The following is a 22,757-nucleotide window of genomic DNA, read 5'->3' as shown; positions in this document are numbered from 1 at the left end:
CTGAAAGGTCACAGGTCAGCAGGAGTGAGCCATAGGGTTGGTGCCCTGGGTGGAGCGAGCCTGAGCCGAGGAGGTTCCTGGAGGAGCGCCCCCTGTCGGATAGGAGGATCTGGCGAGGCCCAGCCCCCCACGGAAGGCAGCAGTTGCAAGGGGAAGGCAGTTGTCAAATGAAGCAATGGGCAGAGAACATGAAACCTGGAGCGTTTTGGACTCAGTGTGGGGAGCTGCGGGAGGAAGAGCGAGGAGAGGGGCAGCAGTACTGGGCGGAGTCTGTCTCTGGGGGCCTTCTGGCTCTGACTGCCCTGCTGTTCTTGTTTGTTAATCCTCACCGAGGATATTTTCCATTGGTTTTCAGAGAGAGTGGAAGAGAGAGGGAAAGACGTGAGAGAAACACATGAATTGGTGGCCTCCTGCACACGCCCCGACCAGGGCCCGGACCAGGGAAGAGCAACTGCAGTACGTGCCTTTGACCAGAATCGAACCCGGGACCCTTCAGTCAGAAAGGCCAATGCTCTATCCACTAAGCCAAACCGGCTAGGGTATCCCTGTTATGCTTGGATGTGCCAGAACTCGCCTCTGCGTAGGCGTCCCCACACCCCCAGCCATCACCACCCCACTCAGCTTCCTGTCCCACCCCCAGGCTATTTCCCACCTGAGTCTGGGGGACCCCACGTGTCATGGCCGTGTCTCCCCCTCTGGATCTAGGTTCCACCGAGAACCACCCAGAGCCTGCATCGTTCAGGACGGAAGGAAAGAGCCTACATTCTCCCTCTGGCTGGGGTTTTCACCGGGACTGGTTTTCATTAGCTTTTCAAGTGGAAAACAGACTCTGCCCAGTGGAAAGCTGCCACTGAAGTGCAGCGAGTCATTGTTCATTTAATATTTGTATGCGAATGACCCAAGTCCCAGGCTGCTGGGGCCCCGGCCAGGCGGGGGAGTGGGTTTAGAAACCTTCCTGGCAGGCGTGGTTGGAGGCGGTAGGGCCCGTTGCCCCTTGTTAAACTTCAGGATTGAGGACGCCTGGGAGACCTGAGCCATCGGCTCTCCACTTCCCAGCTCAGACTGCAGGGCCCAGACCCCCTTCCTAGTCTCTTCCTTCCAGTCAAGCCCCAGCTCACCTGGCGAGAAGCCGCCCAAAGCCTCCTCTGGCTCCTAGCCTGACCTCACCCTGGGAAGGGGGGGAATAGAAAACTAAACCAGGAAAGGAATCCAGCTAATAAAACGCCAAGCCACGCTGCTCTGTGGAACCAGATGGGCCCTCTCTCCCTCCCTCCAGGTGCCAACTCTGTGGGGCTGAGACCAAGAGGGGTCCCGGCTCCCGGGACATGGAGAGGCAGGCTAAGCTGCAGGTTAGAGGAGGACAGACACGGGGTGGAGACTGAGAAAGGAAGTGGGAGACAGGGCATGGGAGATAGCAGGGCACAGAGAGACAGGAAGTGGAGAGAGGAGAGACAGGAAGTGGAGAGAGAGAGAGACAGGAAGTGGACCATCTTGGCCAGTGGAAGTGGAAATGGCCAGCAGGGGCCAATGTTCCTGGACACCCCTTTGCCAGCTGGACTCCCATGCAAGGGGACGAGGAGACTTTTAGTTTCTACCAGAAAAATTGGAGCCTGGAGATCACTTAAGCTTTCCTGGGACTCTGCCAGCCGTCTCCTGGGTCTTGTCAAATTTTCCACCTTCTCCCTTGGCAAGTGGAAGCTCGGCCTCCATCATGGAACTCCCATCCTCAACAACAGCTCTTTGCAGCGACTGGGTGATGCAGGAGGGGTTGTGCAGGAAGATGTGAGGGTAGGAGGTTTCTAGGGACTGGCTGGGGCGATACTCTTTTTCCCTGCCTCCTCCCGCCCACCCACGTACAAAATACCCTGTTCAGAATGCACTTCTTGGATCAGGAACAAAAAAAATTAGGGGTTGGGATGTCCTGCTTTGACCCCCAGGAAAAACCAGGCATCTAGGAGCCAATCAACGCTCCCCTCGGCTTAGGATGGCAGCTCCTCCTCAGAGGAAGTCAGGACTTCTCCCTACTTTGTTGGGTAAACGTAGAACCAAAACTCACACTATGTCCTCGGCCCAGTGACCTGCCCTGTCTCTTCTCACCCTTCTGAGAATCCTATTGCCATGTGTGTCACTGATTTATTTATTTATTTATTTATTTATTTTAATGCTTATAAAACCACATTGACCTACTGGCTCCTTTCCCCCAGACAAAACTGGGACATTATTATTCCAAATTAGCTTTCTTTAAAAGTTAGCAATATGCCCTGGGTATGGCTCCAGCTCATGAGATGTGGATCTGATTTGTTCTTTTTGAATAGCTGTATTGCTTCCCATTGTGTGGACGTACCAGCGTCTTAGTCTGTTTGGGCTGTTATAACCAAAATATTGGACAGGGCTCCTTATAACCAACAATAATTAGCATAAATAACCGCTCTGGAGCCTGGGGAGGTCAAGCCCACGGTGCTGACAGACTTGGTGTCTGGTGAGATCCCAGCCCCTGGTGCACAGAAGGCTGTCTTCTCCCCGTGTCCTCAGAGGGCAGAGGGCGAAGGAGCTTCTGGGGCCTTTTCACCCCATGCATGGCAGCACAGTGACACAGACACTGGCTTAAAAAATACGACAGTAGTCCTAGCCAGTTTGGATCAGTGGTTAAAGCATCAGACTGTAGACAGAAGGGTCCCAGGTTCGATTCCAATCAAGGACACATGCCTGGATTGCAAGCTCAGTCCAATGTTCAGGAGGCAGCCCATCAATGTTTCTCTTTCATCATTGATGTTTCTCTCTCTCCCTTCCTCTCTGCAATCAATAAAAGTATATTTTAAACACACACACACACATATGAGCTACAGAAAGGCCTATGGATGCAGCAAAAACAGCAGAGAGACCCGGCCGCTCCCCCCAGACCTGGGCACCGTGTCCCAGGGCTGCCCACACTCAACTGCCCGCTGGGAGGACCCTGCCAGACCCTCCCCAGCCCGGACAGCAGTGGGCTCCGGTGCTCGCAGCAGGAGGAAGTCGCTCTGAAATCTCGCCTGTGATGCTCCTGCAGGCCCCATGGCAGCCGCAGCCAGTCTCAGTGAGGATGATTGGAAAACAAAAACAAATCCGCTTATTCTCGGTGTGAGATGGGCTGTGTTTGGCCTCAATCCCCTGTGGCCGGCCCCACCGCCGGCTGCCCGTCCCCGCTGACCGTCCCAGCGAAGGTTACGTCCCCTCCCGGGCGACGCCAAGCAGAAGTCCGGTAATGCATTCAGCGCCGCGAAAACTTAATCCCAAATACCATTTTTCCTCGGACGCGGGAGGTTAGCCCGCTGAAGATTCAATTCGACAAACACTGTCTCCGAATTGAGGTCATTCGTTTCCTTAATGGTAACGTGGCGGCTTCTCACCCCACCTCCTGACCAACGCCCAGGGCCCGGCTCTCCGCTGGGTTTTCTTCACCCGAATTCCCGCTTCTCTCCTGGCCGGGGGAGCCAGGATGCGGTGGGGACTGGCGGACACGCCACCTGGAGCTCCCTGATCACAGGCAACTATGGGTCAGGAGAGGCCCCAGGCACGGGGGGTCTGGGATACGGGGGAAGCCTTGTGTGCCGGTGGCCCTGGGCCTTGGGGGGGGGGGGGGGCGTGGTGGTGGAAGGAAGGCCCCTGGACAGCCCGAGCGGCCGATGTTAGACGGGCTTCCCGGAAACAGAACCAGGAGGAAGTAGGAGAGGCTGTCCTCGGAACTGGCTCCATGGGGGCGGAGGCTGACAAGTCTCAGGATCTGCAGGGCGAGCAGGGCCCAGTGCCTGAGGCCTATAGGGGGCGGGGGTCCGGTCCAAGCACCAATGCTCCCGGTGCAGGGCCCAGGCAGCCTGGAGGAGGCATCCTCTCCAACACAGAGGTCTGCCTTTGGCTTCTACGCGGGCTTTCCACTGGGCGAGGCCCGCCCTCCGCAAGGAGGGCAAGCTGTGCTTTGCTTCCCTCAGGCTGCGGTGGCAATGCTGTTCTCACTCAGAAACACCCCAAAGCATCCGGGGATGTCTGACCACCCTGTGGCCAGGCACATTGTTGACACATAAAATCAATCCTCACAGGTACCCGAGGGAGAGGGAGACGGAGTATCTCTGAAGGGGAAGGAAACGGTGGTGCTCGCTGCGAAGCAAGGGGAAGCTGAAAGCTGGGTGCCCGCCTCAGGCTGGGGTGGTGTTGGGGCTGGGGGTGGTGTTCGGGTTGGGGGCGATGCCCGGGTTGGGGGTGGTGTTGGGGCTAGGGTGGTGTTGGGACTGGGGTTAGTGTCCGGGTTGGGGGTAGTGCCCGAATTGGGGGTGGAGCCTGGGGCTGGGGTGGTGTCGGGGTTGGAGGTGGTGTCGGGGCTGGGCGCTTTCCTCTGTGAGTTCTTCCGGAGTCGCACAGCAGAGGGGACCACGAGGTGAAGACCATGAGGCTAACTTGTAGGGCCTACAGGGCTTGGACCATTAGAAGGCTGGACTGTTGAGCAACTCCCAACCCTGGGAACAAGAAGAACCTGCCGCAGCTGCTGGGCTTTTCAAGACAAGGCAACACTTTAGACACAGCTGTCTCCACTCCTGACATGATGGGTTCATTGACTTGATGGGTTGATGTTGAGTCTCTAAACCAGGGGTCCTCAAACTTTTTAAAGTGGGGGCCAGATCACGGTCCAATCAACAGTGAGAGTAAAGGACATTCACCAAAGAGAAAAGGAAGGACAGGGAATTCAGAGACTCTGCCAGGGAACCGGGACCAGGAAGTATCATTGCATTTAACAGGTGAGGAAGGCCGGGGCGGCCCTCCTGCGATCAATCATAACTGGTCAGATCATCACCCACACAGCTGAGTTCCTACGATGAGCCTGACCCGGTCGGTGCTTTATGGCACATATGTCAAACACAAGGCCCGCGGGCCAAATCCAGCCCGCCAGGCCTTGCAATGTGGCCCGCACAGCGCTATCATCACTGCACTCCGCTGTCAGTTTATGACATTGTCAGTTTATGACTGTTCAGTAAACCATTCGGCCCGCAATTTAGGCTGGATTTTAAATTTTGGCCCCTTCTCTGATTGAGTTCGACACCCCTACTTTATGGTCTTAACTCACTTAATCCGTTAATGACATTCCTTAGAACAACCCCGGGAGGTGAGAATCCTTCCCATTTTATAGATGAAGAGACTGAGGTACACAAGCATGAACTGACCTGGCGCCACACAACTACTGAGCGGTAGAGCTGAGATTTAAATCCTAACTGAGGAAAGTGCCCAGCCCCGACACCACTCCATTATGCCACCTCCTCCCATGAGTGGGGTCCCCGGATGTAGGTTATACACTGGACACCCAGGGAATTGAGCCTGAGGGTGCAGCTGAGCGGAGTGAGAAGCAGGCTGCGGTCCTCCTGGGTCCTGCTGGGCCACAGGCAGCCTCTGAAAGCAAACTACTAGAAAATTAGGAGAGCCGGGCCGGCGTGGCTCAGTGGTTGAGCATCAACCTATGAACCGAGAGTTCAGGGTTCGATTCCCAATGAGGGCACATGCCCAGGTTGCAGGCTCGATGCCTAAGATGGGGTATGCAGGAGGCAGCTGGTCAATGATGCTCGCTCATCATTAATGTTTCTATCTCCCTCTCCCTCTCCCTTCCTCTCTGAAATCAACAAATAATATTTTAAAAAAAGAAGAAAATTAAGGGAAAATGAGACAGGCCCCTCATGCAGGGCTGAGGACAGGGCATGGGTGCCCCAGGCCGCAGGGAGGGCTGACATGTGAGAAGAGGCTGGATGAGGAGTATTTCCTGTCTGAGGGGCCTGGAGCCTCCTGTGCCCCCTCTGGCTCCCCAGTTCCATCTGTACCCCACAGGGACAGGGATTCTGAATCCTCTCAACGCACAGCAGCCAGTCCTCTCAACCCAGCAGCCTCTCTGCTCCCAACTGCCGCGGCCACACTTCCGAAGCCAACCCCGGGCTTGGCTTTATCCCCAAGGAAAACAGCTCAGTCTGCCGTTCGAGTCCAGAGCAAGCGCTGCATTTTAATTCTGGATTTAATTCCATGTGCCAGGAGCCACGCGGAGCTGGATTAGCAGCCCTGACATTCAGCCTCTGGTCTTTGGCCCACCCAGCCCACCCAGCCCTGGGGACATCTCCCTGAGACTCAGGGAGTGCTTCTGGGTGACCCCTCCGTGCCAGCTCACCATCTTCCCGCCATCCCTCTGCCCACGCAGGCGCAGGGCTCAGCGACATGACGGGGAGGCAGCGGGAGGAAAGAACACAGCAGAAATAAGAGGGATAACACCCACGGGCCTGAGTTCCTGGGTGGGAGGCTTTCCTCCTCGGGGCTCTTGCTAGGCCTCAGCACACCCCAAACTAGGGGAACAACTGGAGTTTATATTGGTCGGGACTCTCCAGGAGAACGGAACCGAGAAGAGATGGTACCGTTTAAGCTGGCAGGCTCAAGACCCCGGAAGAGCTGGTATTTTCAGTTTGAGTTCAAAGGCAGGAAGGGACTGACGTCCCAGGTCCACAGGCACGCAGGAGGAACCCTCTCTCTTACTGGTGAAGGGGCCAATCTTTTTGTTCTATGCAGGCCTTCAACTGATTAGGTGAAACCCACCCACACAGTAGGGAGGGCAACCTGCTTTCCTCAGGGCAACCTGCTGATGGCGGAGGGAGTTCCCTCTTCTCGCATCTGTACTATCGCTATGAGAAGGGAGCCCCCCAGGTAGCTGCTGACTCTTCAGCCTGACCCCACCATGAGATTCATGGAGTCGTCAGACACAGCAACTTGCGACCAAGATGCCCAGGGAAGCCCAGATGCCACATGCCAGGCTGGCTCTGGAGGCATCTGCTTCCTGCACCCTAAAAACTCGGGAGTGAAGACCAGGAAAATAAGGGACAGCTGTGCGGGTCACAGAACTACACCCTGAGCACAGCCTTGCCGCCTCCCGGGTCCCCAGACCCTGGATCCAGAGGCCAGTTCTGCTGAGGGCGGGGTGCAGCCCTCCCCGCTCCGCATCTGGGTCACGGCTTTGCTAAGCGTTGCTCTCAGCAGGCTGAAGTAAGCAGTGACTAAGCTTGGACGCCATAAAGCTCGGTCATAAACCTGTTGGCGGGGCTGACCCTGGCTGGGTGTCTTCTGCAGCCCGGCAAGGCCTCTTGCCTCCAGCTGCTCCAACCGCCCCGGGCATTTCCTGCTGGAACCCACCCAGCTCCCAAGGCCCTGCAGCTCCTCAGGAGCATCCAGCCGGGATCCACCCTGGATCCCAGAGCAGGGATGACCCTGGGGAGGAAGAGGGACCAAGATCAGTGTGACCCGTGGACCTAGACTGGGTGGGATTTAATGAAAGTCCTTCTTCCTGGCGATTTCCCACTCAGCCCATCGCGGTGCCCTCTGCCTCCTGTGGACGGTGCACACACAGTGGCCGTGGGACCCAGGGTCAGGAGCCAGACCAGCTGGGCTCAGCTCAGTCACGTGACTCGGGCAGGACGCCTCAGTGTTTTTTAGCTATAAAATGGGAATGATCGTATCACCTGCCCTGCCTGGCCCACGGGCATTTGGCAAGCCTCAAATAGAGTAATGTATTCAGAGGATTTGGAAAAGGGCAAAGTGCCACAGAACAATGAAGAATAATGCCTCGAGTTCAACCCAGCAGACATTTACCAAGTGCCAGGTTTGTGCCAGGTTCTTGCCAGGCGCTGTCTTGGCACCAGAGATGCAGAGATTAGAGAGAGAGAGGGAGAGAGAGAGAGAGAGAGAGAGAGAGAGAGAGAGAGAGAGAGAGAGAGACAGCTCCAACCCCTTGGGCCCAGCACTGTGCTGGGAGCTTGGAGGAGACAAAATGTATGCTAATAGCAGCACTAACACCATGAATAATAACAGCCCCATTCCCTGGGTGCTGGGTGCTGGCCAGGCCTGAGCTAAGTACTTAATAGGCATTTAATCCTTGAAAACTATCTGAGGCAGGCATTGTTGTTCCCATTGTGCAGATGAGGAGGCTGAGGCTTGGTGGGGTGCATTCCTTTGCCAAGGTCATTCAGTAAAGAGGTGGCAAGTCATCCCTGGCCTCCTCCTTGTCTTCCTCCTCCTCTTCCCTCTCTTCCTCCTGCCTCTCTTCTTTCCAAACTCCTGGATCCAGGGATGGTCTTTTAGTTCCACCTAAGCCTGCCTCTACTAAGTCAGGGCCCGCTGCCCTGCCCCAGGGAAGGGAGGGAGCGACTGGGAGGGCGAGGGCGCGAGGCTGCAGGTGTAAACATGGAACATGTATGAGGGCAGAGCCTCTATCAGGCTGTTCTGTCCATGCGAATCACTGTGAGGCCATGGCTGCTGCAGGCTCCGGCACTTAAAATCCTCCGGCAGACTGTTCGGGCACAGACTGCCCTGGTGGGGAGAAGGGGGGGTCCCTGAAGAAAACCCCCAAACCAAGAGGGAGCGAAGGAGATGGAACTGGTGTTTTGTCCTCAACGGAGGCAGGGCTTCTGCCCCAGGGGACTCCCAGGGGACCTCAGAGGGGCTGTCACAGGCCCCTGCCCAGCGGCCCCCAGGTGCTGAGTCAGGGCATCTGAGCTCGGGCCTGGGACACGGATCTGACACGCCTTCCAGGTTGTTCCTGTCTGGCACTAGCCACCTGCCTCCAAGAAGGAAGCTGGCACAGCCCTGGGGCTGTGGGAACACACACACCTGAGACTTTGACCTTTGACTTCATTTTTGTGCATTTTGGTCTCCTTCCTTCTGCTCAAGAGAGCTGGGCTCACACAGGGCGGCCTGCAGAAGGCCTAGCAGCACCTGACACAGTGAGAGCTGCTGACAGGACTCAGGGGATGGGAAGGCCGGTGGCTCCTCCAGCTCATCTGCACACAATGAGCCCATCAATCAGTCAGCACCCATCCTCTTCCACCCACAACGCCCTGCCCTCTCGGTGGGTGTGTGAGTGCCCCTGCCCTGTCTCCAGGCCCCAGGCTGGCCGGAGCTCACCTGGTAGGCTTGGAAGAAAGTCTTGGGACCCTTGGCCTGGCCTGCCAGGAGGTGACCTGGGTTCTGGACGCGCCTCACTTGTCCCTGCTTGCTTCAGTTCCTCACAACCCAAAGGCCCGGAACTTAGTCACTAGGCCACGCCCAGTTGCAAGAGAAGCTGGAAGATGTAGTTTTTATTCCAGCTGGCCCTGTGTCCAGTTAAAAATCAGAAGTCTCCTTAAAACTTCGATGAGATACCACCTTACACCAGTGAGAGTGGCCATTATCAACAAGACAAGGAACAAGTATGGGAGAGGCTGTGGGAAAAAGGGAACCTTCATTCACTGATGGTGAGGATGTAGACTGGTACAACTGGACCTATGGAAAGCAGCCTGGCGATTCCTCAAAAAATTAAAAATAGAGCTGCCACATGACCCAGCAATTTCTCTCCTGAGTACGTACCTAAAAAACTCCAAATCATTTTTACGCAAAGACATATGCAGCCCTATGCTCATTGCAGCATTATTCACAGTGGCCAAGGGTTGGAAATAGCCAGAGTGCCCTACGATAGAAGACTGGATAAAGAGATGTGGTCCATGTACACAATGAAATACCACACGGCCATAAGAAAGAATGAAATAGCATCATTTACAACATGGATGGACCTTGAGAACATTATGCTAAGTGAAATAAGTCAAACAGAGAAAACTAAGAACTATATGATTTAACTCATATGTGGAATATAAACTGAAACTTATGAACACGAACAGCAGTGCGGTGGTTGCCAGAGGGAGGGAGTGTGGGAAGAAAGGGGTCCTGATATGAGGTGACAGGAGAAGATTTGACTTTGGCTGGTGGGCACATGGTCCTATATACAGATTTTGTAAATTAGTAATCCACACATGTAACCTATATGTTCATATTGACTAAAGTCACCCCAATAAAATTTAAAATAATAATTTTTTAAAAATGGAAAAAAAAGAAAAAAGAAAAAAAAAAATTCTCCTTCCAAAAGGGGGAGAGTGAAATTGGGAGACACCTAGTGGTCTCTGCCATATCACAGTCTTAACCAAAATGCCAACCTGGGGCTTCAAATTGTAGAAGATGCCACTTGTTTTAAAAAGAAACTTTCTTTAGTATACTTCAATAAAAGTACACAAGTAAAAGGCTCGGCTCGATGGATTTTCACAAGTGGATCAAGATATAGAATGTTACTGATATCCCAGAACGCCCCCTTATAATAAAAATGAATTCAATTATAAAATAAAATCTCGTTAGCAACTGTCTCGTTCCATGTTGGCTCATGAGAATTTAGTTTGCAGGCCTGCTTCGTCTTCCAGGAGTCTGTTCCCATGTCCTCTTTGGTAAGTATTATTGAAACAAAAGTTGAACTTCCCTTAAGAGAAATCCTGACAAGGAGCTAGGTCCATGGATTTAGTTATAAGCGACATGAGGTACAGAGAGATGGCATTTACTGCGTCCTATTGTGTGCCAACCTCTGACCTGAGTGAAGATGCCACTTAAAAAAAAAAAATTATTGATTTCAGAGAGGAAGAGAGAGAAACATCAATGATTAGAGAGAATCATTGTCCCCAGCACAACCCCCACTGGGGATTGAGCCTGCAACCTGGGCAGGTGCCCTGAACAGGAATTGAACTGTGACCTCCTGGTTCATAGGTCAATGCTCAACTACTGAGCCACACCGGCCAGGTGTGGAAATACCACTTTTGATTCCATCCCCATTCCTGGATCTGCCACTGGCTGCCGGTGAGGGATATCGCCTGGACCTGAAGCCACAGGAGCCAGCTCTGCCTTAGGCTTCTCACGTGCAGAATGGGGCACTTATTGCTGTGACGATGATAGGAAAAAAAGGGGGGTGGGTGTTGTCTCTTGGATCCCCACGTCCCCTCACAGAGCCCACGGCAGAGAGAGCACGGAATACACGTCTGGGTGATAGAGCCGAGGGCTAGCCTGCCTTCTTCAAACGGGTCTGAGCCCCGACCCCATGCCTCTCACCCCTGCAGCCTTGCCCGAGGATTCTGGAACAATCCAGGCCTCTGCGCCTGCTTCCTCCCTCCCTGTCTCCCTTTCCATACCGTGCCAGCCCACATCTATTCAGCCATTTTCATCTGGCTTCATAAATCATTCCTGCAAGTCAAGTTCCTGAGACTGTTTGCCCTGAACTCCCTCCAAACCGTATCTGAAATGCTTACCTCCTGGGAAAGGCACCAGGGCCAGTGCAGTCTGCCACGGCGCCTTTGTTACCAGGAAAAAGACCTACGGGAACTGCGGAGGAGCAGAAAAGGCCGGGCCCGGGCCCTCGGGGTAGTGCCCTTTGTGTCCCCATCTTGAAAAGATGCTGAAGTGGCAGTGAAAGGTCCCGGATGTAACTTCCTTCATGGTCCTTGCCACAATGGGCAAGGGGGTGGATGGCAGCATGGCGTCCTTGGGTCATACCCTGGATCAGGGGTCTTCAAACTACGGCCCGCGGGCCACATGCGGCCCGCAGAGGAGTCTGATCCAGCCCGCCAGGTTTTTTGGGCAGTGAGCGCAGCCGAGGTGTTACAGTAGGAATTAGTAGTTCATATAGTCCGGCCCTCCAGCTCTCTGAGGGACCGTGATCTGGCCCCCACTTTAAAAAGTTTGAGGACCCCTGCCCTGGATACATCACTTACTTGCGGTGGGATCTTGACCCAGTCACTAGCCTCAACATCCTCAGCGACAAAACGGAAATGGAGAGTGAGCGGGCAGTTAGGAGAACTAAATGAGATAATGCACATACAGTTCTCAGCAAGGCGCCTGGATCTTGTAAGGCAGTGTTTCCTAAACTTCTCTCGTGATGAGAATCACCTGGTGGAGTTGTTAAAATACAGATTCCTGAATCCCAACTAAGAAGTGCTAAACTAGAATTTTTGGGAACATATTGGTAAAATTGTATACAGAGCACTAGTTAAGTATACAATTTTAACTTAGTGCTCTAAGACAAAGCACTAGTTAAGTATACAATTTTAACTTAGTGCTCTAAGACAGAGCACTAGTTAAGTATACAATTTTAACTTAAGTGCTCTAAGACAAAGCACTAGTTAAGTATACAATTTTAACTTAGTGCTCTAAGACAGAGCACTAAGTTAAGTATACAATTTTACCTATATGTTCCCATGTGCCTGCCTGCCTGTTTCCTCTGCCTCCCTTTTCTTGTTTAGAATGTGAGTGTGATGTCTGGAGCTTCTGCAGCCATATTTTGACCTTGGGGCAACCTTGAGGATGGCAGCCATGTGTTCAAAAACGATGCAACCGAAAGAGAAAAGGAGCTGGGCCTTGCCTCCCAGATGGTGCCATGGCGCTGCCATGCCAGCCCTCAGCCCTGGAGGGCCTGCCTTGGGCTCCTTGTAACCGAGTGAGTGGAGAAATAACCACTGTTCATGTCCAGTCCCTGCTGCTAGCTGCTAAAGCAGGAGGCCTTCGGAGGAGGACCAGCTCCAACTAGAGCTGGATGGGGCCTGAAGTGGTTACAAGCTGTGTCCTGCGGACTGGAGATCGGGGGTGGGGAGTACACCACCGGGCTGCCTCTCCCTCCCCTTTTCCTTTACAGCGTTGTTTTCACATACTGGGGGCGGGGGGGGGGGGGGTAGTGGCCCAGTTAGTTTTGGTTTAAAGAACAGATTCCAGGGCAAATAAAATAAAATAACTAAGAGGGTTCAGAAGCTGCTGTTCTCGTCCAACCCCCTCCTTTTACAGACGAGTGATCTGAGGCCGCCAAAGCGAGGTCACTGGCTCAGTCCAGCTCAGCCAGGCAGAGCCGAGATGAGAACCCAAGTTTTCCGCTCTTTCCAGGGGCCCTGCCAAGGGCTGGAACCACCACAGAAAAAGCAGATCCGAAGAGTTTACAATCTCCGACAAAGCCCCAACCCACCGAGCCCCGGGAACGGACAGGCCCTCCATTAACACTAAGGAGGACAGGGAAGGCCCTTCAGGGTCCCGGGCAGCCCTCCCGCTGGGAGAAAGTTGGACCATGCCCCTCTGCGCTCTCCCCAGTAACTCATTAGTTGTTTGTTTATTTGTTTAAAAGCGCACACACAGTCAATGTGCGGTGCAAAGCGGTGAAGGGATGGTGTGAAGTCCTCCGTGCATGGGGCTCTTTGTCCCTGTTCTTGCAGCTCTCCTTTTCAAAGCCCCGGCTCAATCAATTCCAGATCAATGGCTGCTAAGCTGCAGCAGTAAACACCGCCTCATTCAAGGTCAATCGGAGCAGCCCTGGCCTCTGCAGCAGGAAGGTAGCTGTGGGAGGGGAGGCAGGGAGAGCCTCTACCAGGGGCCTTCTCTAACTGGGCGGAGGCCCTGGCCTTGTCCTCCTACGGTTTGAGCACACTGGGTCTACTCAGTAGGAAATTAACGGCCACTTGAGCGGAACTGGCGAGATGTAATAACAATTCAAAATATCTCATTCCAGGGCTTTAGAAACTCTTTTCCTCTCCCCTCCATTCCAACCATCCATCCATCCATCTATTCACCCCCCCAGCAAATACTTATTGAGCACTTAGGAGTCTAGCAATGTCTTAGCTTGGAGCTTATGTGAGGGGGGTGGGGACAGACTGAAAACAAGCCTGTAAACAAGTAAACAGACCACAGAGCCCATAGACCTGGCCCAGAGGAAGAGGAAGCCACACTGGCCCCCCTCCAGGCAGCCAGGACCCGATAGTAACCTTACCAGATGTTTACTTATCCATTGCCCAGTGTGCAGTGCTTAGCACTGATTCTTCTGCTTAACTCTTTTTAGACCACATCTTTTTGTTGTTGTTTTGTGGGTTTTGTTGTTGTTGTTGTTAATCCTCACCTGAGGATATTTTTTTCCATTGATTTTTTTTTTTTTTTTTTAGAGTGGCAGGGAGGGAAAAAGAGAGAGAGAGAAACATCGATGTGAGAGATTCATATTGACTGGTTGGTTGCCTCCCATATGTGCCCCAAACGGGCCAGGATTGAGCCTACAACCCATGTATGTGCCCTTAACTGGAATTGAACTCGGGACACTTCAGTCACAGGCTAACGTTTTATCCACTGAGCTTAACTGTTTTTAGAACCGAACTTTCCTCCTCCCCTTCAGCGGCAGAGAGGGGCCCACGGGATCTCCGGCAGCCCAGAGACCAGGGGTCTGAGCAGCACTCCCTTTGTGAGGGATGGGCATGGCCCAAGGCTGCTTAAGACTCTTATTTGTAAACCACAACCCTCACAGAGCACATGTGTGGCCAAAAGAAAGAGTACACATAATGCAATCTTTCAGAAATTCTTGGCAACTATTTGAAAAGGCAAGGAGGAGAAGAACAGACACAACACTTGAAATTTGGCCCCCCCAGGTTCAAATTCTCCTTCCACCGCCCCTGCCTCCTCTGACTACTCAGAGGCGCACTTTCCTAACCTGTAAAGTGGCAATAACACTGGTAGGAGACGGCTGGTCCAGCACACACACACACACACAGACAGACACACACACACACACACCACACACACACACACCTTCAAAGAACTGCTCCTTCTCTGCTCCCATGATGAGCACCTGACAGTACCACCATCACTGTGCTCCGCTCCACAATACTAAGGGTGGACACCAGCCTAGCCTACTGCCTCCCAGCACACAACACCCGTGGTCCTGTGGTTGCTCCAATGGTGAGTGTAAGACCCAACATAGGGCGCCGCTCAAAACCCTCCTCAGGATGTTTCACGCAGAGGTGGAGGCGGGAAGGAACTGAGGCTGCCAGGCACCGCCCTCTGTGCTATGGGAAGAAAAGCTAATTTGCTGAACAGAAGACGCCACGCAGAGGCAAGCAGCATTTCGGGAGAGGATCCTGATAGCAATATGCTCCTGAGCCCGGTCTCCGAGACCCTCAGAGCCGCTGTGCTTCCTCAGGGCTCTGAGGTCCACCGGCATGGGAGTCATTAAGCTTCCATTGGTCCCAGGCAGCTTAAGCTGGGGTTCTGTCACTTGCAACTTGGTTAACTCTGCCCTTAAAGGCAGAAAGTCTTGGCTAACTCTGCCCTTAAAGGCAGAGAGATGACATCACTGTGACTTTTGACACTTTACTATGCACAGACCCATCTGAGAAGCTGATGGAAGCTATGGGTGAAGGTACTGCGTTGCTCCCAAAGTTGAACAGGAAGAGGAGAAAAAAGGCAGGACCACGGAAGTTACCGGTGAGAGCACAGTTGTGTTTATGCCACTATTGGCAGCACTGGACCCCACCCTCTCCCCCCCACCCACCACATGGCCATTGCATTGGCAACTCTGCTGCTGCCACCCTCAATAGCCTGGACCTGAGCCCACCTCTGAGATCACTCTCCAGATTCCTACTCCCAAGAGACAGAGCCAGTTCCCTGAGCATAGTTAGGTGCTGCCCCCTGGTGGCCAAGAGCGGAGAGCAGGCCTCTGCCCCACTCCACCTTCCTCAAGGAGCCCACACTATGGAGCATGCGCCCTAGTACCTCCTGGTTTCACATGCTGGATCTCTTAGGCCCTTTAAAGGCAGTGTGTTGAGAAGGAATGTGCCTGCTACAAAGATGTGTGTTTGTTTGTTTGTTTGCTTGTTTGTATGTTTGTTTGTTTACAAAGGTCTTTTGAGATTTACAGTTTAATACTTCAGAAGTTGGTTAGTATTGAAGCTGGACTAGGACACAGGCACGCACACCCTGACTCCTCTCTATCCCCCAGCCCTTCAACTCCAGTGTGGGGCCAGGATAGAGAGGAAGTGGGTGTTCCCATGACAACCAAAAGTTACAGCTTTACCCGATGAATTTCTTGAGCTTTCATACTTTTCTAAGGAAAGATGAGTCGCAGCTCTGTGTGAATTAATCTCTATGCCTTTGTAAACGTAACTTTCAGATGGATACCTTTACAATTCAGCGAAACAACTCTGTTCTATGTGTTCTTGTGAGGGTGTGACCGCCCAAGGACAGGTCTCTGAGCACCAGGAGGGTCTCTGGGCAGGGCAGCAGGGGCCACAGTGCCTGGGGGGCAGTGGGGAAGGGAGAGGATGCAGAGAGAACCTGGGCTTACAGGAGGGAGCTGAAACTTCTAGTGATCTCATTATTTTTCATCGGGCAACGCTTCATCTTAGCTGGACAGGGCAATTATTGATAACAGCTCCTAAGGAATCCTTTTTTTTTTTTTTTTTAAGGTCAAGCTACCCGTGGGGATTCCCAAGGAAATTTGTCCTTGGATATTAACGTCTCAAAAGTGGCCTCCTGGCCCAGGGCTACTGGATTTGGCCAATCGGTTGGAAATCGGGAATTCTGGATCCCGAGTCATGGCCTGTAATTCGAAAGGGAGATCAGCAGTACTAGTATTCACCACTGTGACTGTAAGCACACGTCCCGTCCCCTTCAGGGCAAAGAGGGGCTGGTGAGGAGGCCCTAGGGAGCACTAGGGCTCTGGGGGCTTGGCCAGATGACAAATAACACTTCCAGCTTCCCATTTCGCTCAAGCTTTGGAGGCCCAACCTTGGACGGCCAGGGTGACCTCATCAGAAAAGGGAATTCTGCATTTTCCTCTGGACGGAAGACTCTGAGAGAAACATCAGTGAGTAAACTACCAAGGCCACCTAACTTCAAAAGTTACATATCAAAATGGTTTAAAAAAATAAAATAAAAAATAACCCAAAGGAAAAATACAAGGCACTGTTCATTCTTACGTCAACGGGATCTATTGTTAATGTTAGTTGGACCAGTGGACTACACCCTTATTTATTTCCTTATAATGCTTTTCTTGTGTTCTGTTTTCATTTGGCTGAGGGTTTTGCAAAGTGGATGTAAATGAACTTATGAGATGACCAGTAATAGCGAAATGGTCTGTGCATAAAAGAGAAAAGGCAAAGAGATGGTTTTGAAGGCTCAGAGGCCACATTCTTGATTCTTCCTGTTTGTGCCATCATATTTCATCAATTCCTAGAGTGAAACTTTAAGAAGCTTAGTCTAGTCTCCCTAGTTCAGCTTCATTTACAAGAAGCAACCCATTTTCTCATGCTTCCTAAAGGCATCAGAGGGCATTGAACCCAAAGAAATATTATGCTGCTTTTTCTGTCGTTTGTATCATACACAATAGACACTTGTTTGCATGCCATCATCCACAGGGGAGTTTCCTTGAATAGCCTTTAAAAACAGCCCAATATGCAACCTCCACCACTGCCCCAGTCACTGCCCCAGAAATTGCTCCTGCTGGCCTCTCGCTGAGCGCCCTCTGAATGTGTGTCCTGGAAAACTAACTCAATCTGGCTTGGACAAGAAGGAGAAGGAGGAAGAGCAGGAGGAATAAAAATGAGGGCCTCCAACAGTGTAGCATTTGCTCTTCTAGCCTCTGGCTTCCTTCGGCAAACCTGCTTTCTCAGGAGGCTGGAACAGTGGGTGCCCCAGCCCTGGTCTCACACTGCACAAAACTACCCAAGAGGAGAAAGGTCATTCCTCCAGCTCCCAGTACAAGGTCTCTGAGATTGAACTCCGATTAGCCCAGCGGGGCTCACACGTACATCCTCGAACCAATCGCCGCAGCCATAGGACGGAGGTGCCACAATCGGCCCTGGTTTCTGTTTGGTTTGCCTCTTGGTGGGAGGCAGAATCGATTGTTACAGTCCTAGACCCAACCGTTGGAATAAGGAACGTGTGGTTCCTTGGGAAAGGGGAGCAAAGCTGAGCCAGAGAGTAAAGGATGCTGACAAGTCATAATAAAAACGTCCACGACCTCTCATGGCTGTGGTACGGATCAGTGACACTGGGTGCAGAAGGGCGCCCATAAAATGGCTTGCTATGTGATGCTGGCTGTCATGTGTGGACAGAGAGTCGCTGGCAAAGCTGAGAGGCCAAGTGGAGGGGCAAACATCCCCGGCCTTAGGGGCAGACATGACTGGCTTGTAACCAGTGTTGTGACCCAGGGTGAGTCACACAACCTCTCCACACCCAGTCCTATTGAGATTCAATGATGGTGTGTGCCTCGCCCTCATTACAGGAGAAGCAGAAGGCCTAATTATGAAAGTCTTTTCTGAACATGTCAGCAGCTGGAAACTACAGATGTTGGGCCCTGGACTCCAGTGGGGCCCAAATGTCCAAGAGAAAAAACTGTTGCCAAATCAGCCTTGACCTGGACGAGTTTCAAGATGTCCACAGCAAAGACATGCCATGAAGACGGGGGGGGGGGGGGTGGGGGGGGAGGGCAGGAGGAACAGGAGCTCGGGGCAAGCATTTTTGCCATCCTCAACCACTGTTCCGTGAATGCACCGATCCTAGAGATGATGACAGTCTCCTGCCTGATATACATTGCCTTTTCAATTCCTTTCAGAGTGCCAACAGGTCCGTCCTCTTCATAAATGAATTAGGAAACCAACCCTTCCATGTTCAGCTTTTTACTTTTCAATTGATTTTAGAAAGGAAGGGAGAAGGAGAGCGGGATAGAAACATCAGAGAGAGAATCATTGATCGGCTGTCTCCTGAATGCCCCCTACTGAGGATCAAGCCCGCAACCCAGGCATGTGCCCTGACAAGGAATCAAACAGCGACCTATTTCATAGGTTGACACTCCACCACTGAGCCATGCCGGTTGGGCCAGCGTTATTAAGAGGAAGACAGAAATGGGCTGACGGACCTCTCAGGTCCCTGCCCACTCCTGTCCATCTGCGGTTGTGGATGGCAATTTCTCTACAGTCCCAACTACCTGCCCCTCATCCCCTTCCATCCTGAGCATCCCTCTGCTCTCTCCTCATACAACCAGAAAGCCAGGCACCCAGACAGCCTCATGGGGCTGGAGGATAAACTTGGCTGGAGAGGATGAGACTGTGGCCTCAGGACCCTCAGGAGGAAACTGCTGCCTACAGATGCCACGATGGGTGGGGCCCAGGCTGTGGTTCTCAGCCACCCGCAGCGGACTCCAGTGCTCTCTCACCAGCTCCCTCACCGCAGTTAGCTGCCTGCTGGAGGGGAGAGATAAGACAGGGGAAGGACAATGTGCAAAAAAGATGCACAGGAGATCAGCCCAGCCCGGGAGATGCAGAGAGCAGTCCAGAGTCTGGCCATGGTCCCTCAGCCCCAAGTCAGAGCTGCTGACCCAGAAGGCTCTGCACCTTCTCAGTGAGGCTGGAGGGCAGGGCTGGGGACCACAAGGGGTTTTATCACCCCTGGAGCAAAAGAAGCCCGTCCTTTGCAGGCAATGGACTCCAGGATGAGGAGGAGAAGCTGGCGAGGTCAGAGCAGCAAGCACTCAGGCACCCAGAGAACCACTTGGCTGCTTCCTCTGCTCCTGGGAGCCATGGGGGCCCTGAGAACAACAGGCGCAAAATCAACTGGAGTTGGTCATCATGGCTGCAGCTCATACTGGTTCTCACTCCCCACCCCTCCCCCTTAATAAAAGGCACCTCTCCTGATTAATTTCTGGCCGTCTGTCATTGTTCCCGACTTGTCGTAAACCCCAAGGTGTGCCAGGATGTTCTACATTCACTGGGTGCTTGCCCAGGCCTGCTGAGTTGGCAATCCTATTAGCACGATTTTTTTTTTTTTTCTCTCATTGTGTTTGTGAAATGAAATAAAATCAAGAGGCCCTGTGTCCAGAGGGTTCTTCTCGCCCCTGTGGAAAGAACACTGTCAGGTTCTGGGAGGTCATGAGGGCTTTGGGGGGTGGGGGGTGGGGGGTGGGGGGAAGGGTGCTTCTTTGCCTTTGGTGCTGGCTCCTCTGGCCGGGGGCAGGCAGATAAAGGTCCTCCCTGCCTCTCATGCAGACAGGGTCCTGGTGCAGGTGGAGGGGGAGATCCGTAGTCCACAGAGCGAAGGCATCAGGCGGCTGAGATCCTGAGCAAGAAAGAGGCTGGGGTGCAGGACATGGGGTTCAAGGCAGGGAGCGGAGTTCCAGCCCAGTTCTGTCCGTCCTACCTGGTGACCTTGAGCAAATAAGTAATCCGAGCTCTCTCTGAGCCTCACTTTCGTCATTTGCAAAGCGGAGAGAACAATCCCTGCCTCATAAGGTGGCCATAGGGACGAAATGAAATCTCATACTTGTAATTCCCTGGCCCCTGGCCCAGCGGAGAGCCAGCATCCAGCGAAGGCTTCGGGCACTCCTTTCGGACATTGCATCCTACGGCGCTGTATGTTCCAGTGTGGCTTCTGGGGACCCAGCGGGGAGAAGGGGCCCTTTTCTGGATCCTTTGGAGGGAATCATAAAGATCTGGGAAAGGCTTTGAGCCTAAAGCACAGGTATGATTAATGAGACGAGAGGGCAGCAAATGCTCCTGAAACGGCTCCAGGGAAGTGATTTATTACTGAGAAGCCCAGGTACTCCAGCTCCAGCTCACTGCAGAGGACGTGAGAGCATTTTCGTGGTAACAGATCTCTTCCCTGCACTCACCTGCTCCACAGGAACAGTCTTTATAAGTCCATTCTTCCCTGGGCTTATTTAAAATATATATATATATATTATATATATATATATATATATATATATATATATATATATATATATATATATATATAATATATATTTATATATATATAATATATATATATTATTGATTTCAGAGCAGAAGGGAGAGGGAGAGAGAGCTAGAACCATCAATGACAAGAGAGAATCACCGATCAGCTGCCTCCTGCATGCCCCACACTGGAGATTGAGCCCACAATCCAACATGTGCCCTGACCAGGAATTGAACCCTGACCTCCTGGTTCATAGGTCGATGCTCAACCACTGAGCCACACCGGCCCGGCTTTGCTGGGCTTCTTTATGGCTGAGTGCATGCATATGGGCGGTGTGCAAAATGACACACCCCTTGATTCATGTCATAGAAGTGAGTTCCCCAGTGAAAGTCTAGGAAGCATTTTAAGCAATTTTTTAGAAAGGAAGATCCTTCTTAAAGCTCCCCCATAAGGAAATCATGGGGCATCGCTGTAATGGAATATTACACCGTCAGCAGGAAATACACGGAAAAATACCTGGGAAAAAAGCAGGGTGCCAAGTGGATGCTGTATGATTAGGCTATGTTGAAATGCATTTTTAAATGTTTAAGACAGCCGGGACCGGTTTGGCTCAGTGGATAGAGCGTCGGCCTGCGGACTGAAAGTTCCCAGGTTTGATTCCGGTCAAAGGCATGTACCTTGGTTGCGGGCACATCCCTAGTGGGGGTTGGGGGGATGGGGGGTGCAAGAGGCAGCTGGTCGGTATTTCTCTCTCATCGACGTTTCTAACTCTCTGTCCCTCTCAATTCCTCTCTGTGTAAAATCAGTAAGCTATATTTAAAAATAAATAAATAAAATAAAATAAAATGTTTAAGACAAAAATATATCTTCTTGTCTCTAAGCAATAGATGATGAAGGTTGTTTTTTTTTTTTTTTTTGTCTTCGTCCTATTTTCCTGTTTTTCAATGAGCATGTATCTTTATAATAATAATCATGACGAGGAGGAGGAAAGGGAGGAGATGAAGAACTTTTAAAGATCTCTCAGGCCTCCATGTACTGCCGGTTCCATAATAAATCACACTGTCCCTCTCGGGATACCAGTAAGTCCTCGGGGGCAGTGGGAGGGGGCATCACCGTAGTTACAAGTCCATGGGCATCAGACTAGGACTGCAGGGTACTGACCACCCAGGGAATTTCACACCCTCGCGTGGACTTTCTTAGGAGGAAAAAGATGGATGAGGCCAGGGTTTGCCAAGGCAATCTTATACGGAGGTTTAGTGCATGAAGCAGGGTACAAAGGAGCCAGACAGTGTATGAGAAGGGAGGGAAGGAGAGATGCTGGAGCCTCAATCACCCGCGCCCCCCACCTCTGGTCCCCCAGGTCCCCATCACCAAGTCCAAGAGGCCCTTCTTTTGATCTCTCTGCCTAAAAAGGAAACACAGCTTGAAACTCTTGTCTTATTCAACTGGCCCACCATGTAGAGAAAGAGAAGCTGATGGCGGGGAAGTGGAGAGGACTCTATTTCTAAGTTGTTGGGAAGTATATATATATATATATATATATATATATATATATATATATATATATATATTTTTTTTTTTTTTAGTATATTTTATTGATTTTTTACAGAGAGGAAGAGAGAGGGATAGAGAGTTAGAAACATCGATGATGAGAGAGAATCATTGATCAGCTGCCTCTTGCACACCCCCTACTGGGGATCTGCCCGCAACCAAGGTACATGCCCTTGACCGGAATCAAATCCAGGACCCTTCAGTCTGCAGGCCGACGCTCTATCCACTGAGCCAAACTGGTTTCGGCGGGAAGTATATTTTTCCAGAAAATCCATTTCCATTTAAATAGCTCTACCCAGCTTTGTTTTAGAAACTAGCAATAAGGATATTTTTGCCAAACATGTCCTCTGGGAAGAGTATTAAGGTTTGATTTTGAATACATTTTAAGGGTTTGACTTACCTAGTTGCTACATGGACCCTACAGTTTAAGAGATTGGATAAAATCATGATCATCAGCAGCTGATTCAGGCTTATGATAAGTGACTCGTTCCTATTAAGTTCTGTGCTCGGCTTCTGGGGTGGGGATGGGGGTGCTTTTTTAGATTTGTTTCTCCCTAATTGTCTTCTGGAAGAACAGATTGCTGTGGGTTTCATTTTTTTTTTTTTTTGTCTTTGTGTTCATTTTAATAAATGTGGGCTTGTGTATTTTTAGAACTCGTCTGCAAATGGGATCTGAAATGTTAAAGGCATGTGTCTTGTCTGCACTTTGATTATTGAACTTGTCTCCGCGCCTTTCTGAGGCCGAGATCCTGTCTGTCCAGCAGCCACTGGGGGCTGCTTCCTTTTTCTGTCCTTCCCGCGCGGCAGCAGGCAGCCTGGGTAACACGTGCGGGTGTGGGCGGGTA

This window comes from Pipistrellus hanaki (assembly GCF_964339955.1).
Source record: "Pipistrellus hanaki genome assembly, chromosome: 14".
NCBI lineage: Eukaryota > Metazoa > Chordata > Mammalia > Chiroptera > Vespertilionidae > Pipistrellus > Pipistrellus hanaki.
The sequence above is the reverse complement of the archived record's forward strand: the minus strand, read 5'-3'. Positions refer to the sequence as shown.